We start from the raw sequence: 8,885 nt of genomic DNA, 5'->3' as shown, positions 1-8,885 counted from the left end.
ATCAAGACAAACATGAAAAGGTAAATAAGAAAGAGAGGGGAAAGAAAACAATTTTCTTTTAATTTGGTTCTTTAAGGGCTTCAATAAGATAAAATTGTTTGTATTCCTATATGGAAAACTCATATGTGTAACTCTAAAATTGTATTCACTGTTAGAGTAATTAGAGAATTATTCATGGGGTGAGATTGGGATACTAAATGGTATAAAGTGATATGCAGAAAAAGAAAAGGGGGGGGATAGAAGATGGCACCAAGAGAAACTTGAAGAAATAAGAAAAATAGGATAATCTATACCACACAAATGGGAGTGTGTGCAGGGGATGGGATGAATACTATTATGAGAAGGAGAGGAAGAGAATGTTAATAGGTAATATTTAAATTCTACTCTCAGTGGAATCAGTCCTGAGAGGGAAGAGAAGCTAGGTCCATTGGGATATCGAATTCTATCTTACCCTATGGGGAAAGTTAGAAGGGGAAAACCAAGGTAGGTAGTGGGGCAGGGAGTTCAAAAAGGGAGGAAAAGATAGGATGGAGGGAATTTAATAGACGTTAAAAATAAGAGGGGAAAAAAGGGAGGGGGCAGAAAGGGACATAAACTAAGGGAGAGCATAAGGGGGAATGATTAAAAGCAAACCACTTGTTTAAAAGGAAATAGCAAAAGAAGAAAGGACTAGGAGAGGATATCAAAATGTTGGGGAATACACAGTAGACAATCATAACTGTGAATGTGAATGGGATGAACTCACCCATAAAATGGAAGCAAATAGCACAGTGGATTAAAGACCAAAAAACAGTATGGGAGAGATTAGGTCTAGATCAACATCTCACACCCTATACCAAGAAAATTCAGAATGGGTGAATGACTTGAATATAAAGAAGGAAATTAAAAGTAAATTAGATGAACACAGAATCATATACTTAGATCTCTAGGAAAAGAAAATTTTAAAACCAAGCAAGAGTTAGATATAATAACAAAATGTAAGATAAATAATTTCAAATACATTAAATTAAAAAGGTTTTGTACAAACAAAACAAATGCAAACAAAATGAGAAGGGAGGCAAGAAATTGGGAAAAATTTTATACAAAAAACTCTGACAAAGGTCTACTTACTCAAATATATGAGATAAATCAATTGTACAAAAGCATCAAGACATTCACCAATTGATAAATGGGCAAGGAACATGAATAGTCAATTTTCAGATAAAGAAATCAAAACTATCAATAAACACACAAAAAAGTGCTCTACATCTCTTATAATTAGAGAAGTGCAAATCAAAACAACTCTGAGGTACTACCTCACACCTAGCAGATTAGCTAACATGACAGCAAAGGAAAGTAATAAATGTTGGAGGGGATGTGACAAAATTGGGATATTAATGCATTGCTTTTGGAGTTGTGAATTGATCCAACCATTCTGGATGTTAATTTGGAACTATGCCCAAAGAATTATAAAGGACTATCTGCCTTTTGATCCAGCCATACCACTGCTGGGTTTATACCCCAAAAGAGATCAAAGGAAAAAAGAAGACATATATAAAAATATTTATAGCTGTGTTCTTTGTGGTGGCAAAAATTTGGAAAATGAGTTATTGTCCTTCAATTGGGGAATGGCTGAATAATTTGTGGCATCTGTTGGTGATGTAATACTATTGTGTTCAAAGGAATAATGAACTGGAGAAATTCAAAGTGACCTGGAATGACCTCCAGGAATTGATGCAGAGTGAAAGGGGCAGAACCAGGAGAACATATTACAAAGAGACTGATACACTGTGGTACAATTGAATATAAAGGACTTCTCTACTAGCAGCAATGCAATGATCCAGAACAATTCTGAGGGACTTATGAGAAAGAACTCTATTGACATTCAGAGGAAGGTCTATGGGAGTAGAAACACAGAAGAAAAACAACTGATTGAATACATGGATTAATGGGGATATGATTTCAGTTCTAGACTCTAAATGACTACCCCAGTGCAACTATCAGTGGGAATTGGTCTTGATCAATGATACATGTAAAACTCAATGGAACTGTGCATCAACTACAGGGAGGATGGTGGTGAGTTTGAGGGGAGGAAAGAACATGAATCATGTAACCATGGAAAAATATTCTAAAAATGAAAAAAGAAAAGAAAACTAAAAAAAATATTCCAGGGACAGATGGATTCACAATTGAATGTGACCCAATATTTAAAGAATATTTGATTCTAACAATATATAAAGAATTTGAGAAAATACATAAAGAAGCAACCTTACTTAATTTGTTTTATGAGACAAATATGATGTTGATACCTAAACCAATAAGAATTAAAATGGATAGAGGAATCTACAGACCAATATCCTTAATGAATATTGATGAAAAATTTTAAAATAAAATAGTAGGAAGAAGATTTCAATACTACTATATCACAAGAATTTTATAGTCTGACCAAGTAGGTTTTGTACCAAGAATGAATGGATGGTTCAATATTAGGAAAAGTATCAATGACAAAACTAACAGAAACCTTATGATTATTTCAATACATGTAAAACAAGCTTTTGACAAAATACAACACTCATTCCTATTAAAAACACTACAGAAAAACTTTTGATAAAATATGATATTCATTTCTACTAAAAGACTAGAAAACACTGGAACACGTGTAACAGACCCACAAAAATATAAATAACAATTACCTAAAACCATTAGTAAACATTATCTGTGATGAAAATAAGCTAGAAACTTTCCCAATAAATCAGGAGTGAAACAAAGATGCTCATTATATTCACTACTATTCAATATTGTACTTGAAATGCTAGCTATTGCAATAAGAGAAAAATTTAAAAAACATTAGGGAATTAAAACACTCAGTGAGGAAATAAAGCTATCACCATTTATAGATGATATGATGGTATAGCTAGAAAATCTCAGCAAGTGAGACAAAATAACTAATCAAAACAATTAAAAACTTTGAAAAAGTTGCAGAATATATATAAAAAAAAACAACACAAAAATCATCCGCACTTTTCTGTACTACCAATAAAGCCTAAGAGGAAGGGATTAAAAAGAGAAATTCCCATATAAAATATTTGTAGACAACATAAAATACCTGGCAATCTGTCATATAAGACACACTCAAGTATTAGATCATCTGTTACAATGCACTTTTCACACAAATAAATTCAGATCTAAAAAAGCAGGAAAAAATCTTAATTACTCGTGAATAGGCTAAGCCCATTTAATAAAATATTATCATTCTTCCTAAAGTAATTTATTTATTCAGTATAATATCTATAACACTGCCCAAAATTATATGTTGGAAAAATAATAATTAATAATAATAAATATAATTCCAGAGGAACAAAAGACTTAGAATATCAAAGAAATTAATTAATGGTATATAAAAGATATAGTAAGATAGTTTGGCTGTACTCCATTTCAAACTATGTTATAAAGGTGAAACCACATCTATAACTGGCTAAGAAATAGAGTGGAGGACCAATGGAATAGATTAGGCACTCGATATATAATGGTAAATGATCATAGTAACCTGGTATTTGAGAAATACAAGCTCTTTGAAAAAGAACTCTCTATTTGACCAAACCTGCATAGCTGGGAAAACTGAAAGACATTATGGCAAAAATGAGGCATATAGCAACAATTCATTCCATATACTAAAGGAAAGTCAAAATGGATAAATGATTTAAAAATAAAAGGTGATTGAGAATGCTATGATTAAAAATCTCTGGAGACTATATTAACTTTTAATTACTAGTAAAAATTGGAGACTGTAAAAATTAAAATGAATATAAAATAACTTTAAAAATATTGTGTTTTTATAAGATTTATTAGTAATCACTAGAAGTAAAGGAATAAATAAGTAACAAAATAAAATCCACATACCATGGCTAATTTACCTGTTCAAACAGCCTGTGTTCCCAGCTCCACATCTCCATAGGAAGGAAAAGACTCTAGCCATCCCGGACTCCTCAATTCTATCCTTCTATCTACAACAGCGCTTAATGTCAGGAAGCTAGTGGGCTTTTGGGAACTGTAATTTAAAGGCCCAAAATTTCTAATAATACAAGAGACAGACAGACAGAAAGAAAGAAAGATCATTTTGCCACCATAATTACAATACCTCCAAGTCACACCAAACTTCCTGGACTTCAACTCCAGGCCTTGGCCCAAACAACTATAAGAGGGGGCAGGCAGTGATCACTCAGTCAGGTAAGACCAGTTTGATAAGGCCAAGGAAAGAGGGCTACCTCCAGTCCCTGAAGACATATTTGTATTTCTCCTCCCTAGCTTATAAAGTCAGTCTTTTCCCTTCTACACAGTCTCTGATTGGACTTGCTTAAGTTTGGTCATGAATCTCCGTTCCTAGGGTCCAGACATCCAAACATATTACTTTCAGACATTTGTCTAACCCTTTCCAGAACACCAAGTAGACAGATGTGCTTAGTCAGTCAGAGATTGGGCTGTTATCAAGAATCAGTCTTCAAACTGAGTAAGTGAGTATAATTTATATTAGGTTCACATGGGGAAATTAGGTTTCTCAGTAAGTTGAGAGCCAGGCTTGGATACAGGAGGTTCTGGGATCAAATCTGGCTTTCTAGTTCTGTGACCCTGGGAAGTCATTTAAACACCATTAGTTAATTAACCTAGTTAATTAATTAACTATACCAATCTTCTGCCTTGAAACCAATTCACAGTATTGATTGTAAGATGGAAAGTAAATATTTGAAAAAGAAATACAAGGTAATACCTTACACAAATTAGAGGAGAACAAAATAGTTTACCTTTTAGACTAAAGGATAAGGAAAAAATTAAGAAAAAATAAGATATAGAGAACATTATGGGATGTAAAATAAATAATTTTGACTATATTAAATTAAAAAAAATTCTGCACAAACCAAAGCAATTTAACCAAGATTAAAAAGCAACACTAAATGGGAAAAATATAGCAAGCCTCTCTGACAAAGTCTTATTTCTCAAATATGTAGAGAACTGAGTCAAATCTATGAGAATACAAAACATTTCCCAACTGACAAATAGTCAAAAGATATGACCAGGAAATTCCCAGGTGAATAAATTAAAACTCTATTTAGTCATATGAAAAAAAATTCTCCAAATCACTATTGAATAGAGAAATGAAAATTAAAACAATTCTGGGGTACCACCTCACACCCATCAGACTGAATAACATGACAAAAAAAGGAAAATGATAAATGTTGGAGAGGATGTGGAGAAATGAGGATACTAATACACTTTGTGAAGCTGTGAACTAATATAATCATTTTAGAGAGAAATTGTGGAACCATGCCTAAAGGACCACAAAACCATGCATATTCTTTGACCCAGCAATATTATTACTAGGCCTGTATACCAAAGAGATTAAAGCTAAGGTAAAAGAACCTATCTATAAAAAATATTCATAGTGGCTCTTTTTGTGGCGGCAAAGTACTAAAAACTGAAGGGATGTCCACCAATTGGGAAATGGCTGAACAAATGGCGTATGATTTTAATAGAACATTATTATTCCATAAGAAATGACAAACAAGATAATAACAAAAAATATGGGAAAACATATGAAGTGATACAAAGTGAACAAACTCAGAAGAATATTGTATACAGTAACTATAATAATGCATGATGAACAGTTGTGAATGACTCAACTGCTATAAACAAGGCAAGATGTAGGATAACTCCAAAAGACTCCTGACCAAAACAAATTGATATCAATTGCCATAAAAGGAAAAGATGGAGTCTGAATGCAAATTGCAATATACCATTTTTTTTATTCTCTGAATTTTTCTCTTTTAAGGAATATGTTTCTTTCACAACATGATAAGCATGGAAATATACATTTTATGATGTGTACAGCCTATATCATATTACCTGACTTCTTGGAGAATGGTGAAAGTGAAAGGGAAAGAGAGAGAGAATATGTATTGCAAAATATTGAAAAATAAATATTGAAAAAATTGAATTGATATATAACTTGGAAAAACACTGAAAATATATGACAATGGAAATAATGAAGCGTTTTCATGACTCTAAAGTAAAAAAAAATGTAATTGCTTGGTTGCTAAGCTTTTAATAATGAAACATTTTGTTTAGCTGCACTGGAATGCTGATGGCCCTCACTAATCTAGCCATGCCTAAAAGTTTATCTAGAATAATAAGATTTTCAAGAGATCTTCCTTTTCTAGCCTTGTCCTCAGAAATCCATGATTATGCTTTTCCTTTCTCCTTTTGTAGAGGTGAGAGGTCCATAACTGTGGATCATTACATATATTTTCTGACATTTTTTGAGGAATATTGATTGATTTGGCAGATTTTTCTTTTATTTTTTTAAGTCATTGCTTTATAAGATAGATTCACATTAGATGGGAAAGGGGAGGGATACAGGGAGAAATTTAGGTGATATTATAAATATATCTAATATTTTATTAAAAAAAAGAAACTGTCTTACTTTGAAGCCATCAAGAAGCAGCAAAATAATATGTTGGTCGAGAATATCATTTCACTACTGAAGAAATTGAGAAAGAATTATAATTGACTGACCCAAGTTACCAGTAATATATATTTGAAACATTTGGAATTAAATCCATCTTTCAACTCAATACTTTTCCCAATATATTGTAGAAAGTTTCATATAAATCTATTTAAGCTGTTATATCTTTCTCTGTAGTATTTTGATAAGCTCACAGAATTGAAACAGTAGGTATTACAATAACAGCTCGTTTTTTTTTTTGTTTTCCTCCTTCATTCTATTTTTTCCTATTCTGATATAAGTGCTTTATATCTTAAGCAAAATGTCTTATTTTTGTTCTCATGTCAAAAAGAGAACATTTTATAATTTAAATGTACTATAAATTCCTCTAACAACTTGTAAATATCATCAAAATTGAAAGTAACTATAAATAATAAATAATATATTCCATTTTCTCTCACACAGGCAGACAGCAAATAACCAAAAAAAAGAAAGAAAAAAGGATAAAAAAAAGCTTTTCTAGTTATCAATAGAAAATCATACAGTCATTTGATTTTTTTACAATTCCAACTTCTTTATAAGTATGTCAGAGCAAGATGCTTTACCTATATCTTGCATGACTGTAATCTTTTGATTTCAATCTGTTATGTTTGTGGATGAAGGACATTAACCTCATATATTGGTAGCACCAAAGGCTATACCAGACTGGCGTTCAGGCTTATCAGCACATTCTGCTTTGAATTAGAGAAGTACTGAGTTCAGAGATAACAATTTCCCCCAAATGTTATTGCTACTACATTGTACTAAACCACTTTATCCTGCATCAGGGAGAAAAGTGATAGTCTCATAATGACACTGGATGAGGAACAAGGGAAATACTGATGAAACTTGGTAAATTAAATTTGGGAAAGAAAAATTTAAATTAATAGTGACTTATAGAACTTTTCTGTCAGGATATCAGCTAAAGATATTTTATTATTCTGAAATGGCCCAATAATCAGTAAATCTATTTCATTCTAAGGGTCCTGATTTTCACAAAGAAATGTTCAGTATCAAAAATATTACCTATGAAATATCATTCACCTACCAAAAAGATACCTTCATTATTATTATTGAAAAAAAATTTAACTACCCTCTTTCCCACAGGATCAGGAAAATGTAGCTACATAGAGATAGAGAATTAAAAATAAATAAGAAATCAAGGAAATGGTAAAGATGGTATTAATGAATAGAGGGAGGCACTACAGTTTAGCAAAAAACAAATAGATTGTAACCTCCTCAAGAACAGGGATTGTATTTTGCCATTTTGTGTCTCCAAAAGTTAATACAAAAACTGGCACATGATAGGTGCTCAATGAATGCTTATGGGTTAGCTGATTGCAAAAAACACTAGATTTGCATTCATAGGACCTAGTTCAGCTCTCACTTTTAGGATTACTCCCTGTTTGACCATAAGCAATTCATTAAAACTCACATGTACATGTGTGAATATATTTCTCTCTGTCTCTCTCTGTCTCTCTGTCTCTCTCTGTGTCTCTCTCTGAGACTCTTTGTGTCTATCTCTCTGTCTCTGTCTCTGTCTCTGTCTCTCTCTCTCCATACATATATGTTGGATCTCTGATACCTGTCTTCATATGTATCTATACACCTGTTTCCTCATCTCTAAAATAAAGGAGAGGTAGACTCAATGCCTTCTGAAATTCCTTCCATTTCTGGATTCATGAACATTTTATGCTATGAGGAAAAAAGATAACATTTAAGGCATGAATTTAAGAGTTTCTTATTCATTTTAAGTCAGCATAATTTTAATAACTGTTAGACTCAGGATTGTTGTCTTAGATCTCCTTTGAGTGACTATTATCCATTCTGTGTTTGCACTGTCAACATAAGGTGGTAAGGGTAAAGTGATTGATATTGAAACCAGGATAGATATAACAAATATATATATATATATATATATATATATATATATATATATATATAGTTTTGTAAGCCTATAAGATACTGGATTATACATTAGATTCTTCTCTAAGAGAAACCTGCCTGTCCTTCAACAATGTTCCCACAATGGACAAGAGCAAAACTGAAAAGGATGACTTTGAATAGAACCTCCTTAGCTGACACCCAGCAGATAATTCTGTCAGACTTTCCTGTTGTTCTGAAGTGGTCACTTAAGAAATCAGCAGTTTTCTTTTTGTTAGGCAATCCTCCCTACTGGGTAGGCTCAATCTTTGCCCTACCAGACTAGAATCCAATTTGAAAATAGAAGTGAAAACTACTGAGAGATATCATATTTTCAAAAATAGTAAAATAAATCAGAGATGTCACTCAGGAATAAAATCTGAGCTTTGCGCTCTCTCTCTCTCTCTCTCTCTCTCTCTCTCTCTCTCTCTCTCTCTCTCTCTCTCTC

This window comes from Gracilinanus agilis, chromosome 1, assembly GCF_016433145.1.
Source record: "Gracilinanus agilis isolate LMUSP501 chromosome 1, AgileGrace, whole genome shotgun sequence".
In the NCBI taxonomy this organism is placed as follows: domain Eukaryota; kingdom Metazoa; phylum Chordata; class Mammalia; order Didelphimorphia; family Didelphidae; genus Gracilinanus; species Gracilinanus agilis.
Note: the sequence above shows the minus strand (reverse complement) of the source record.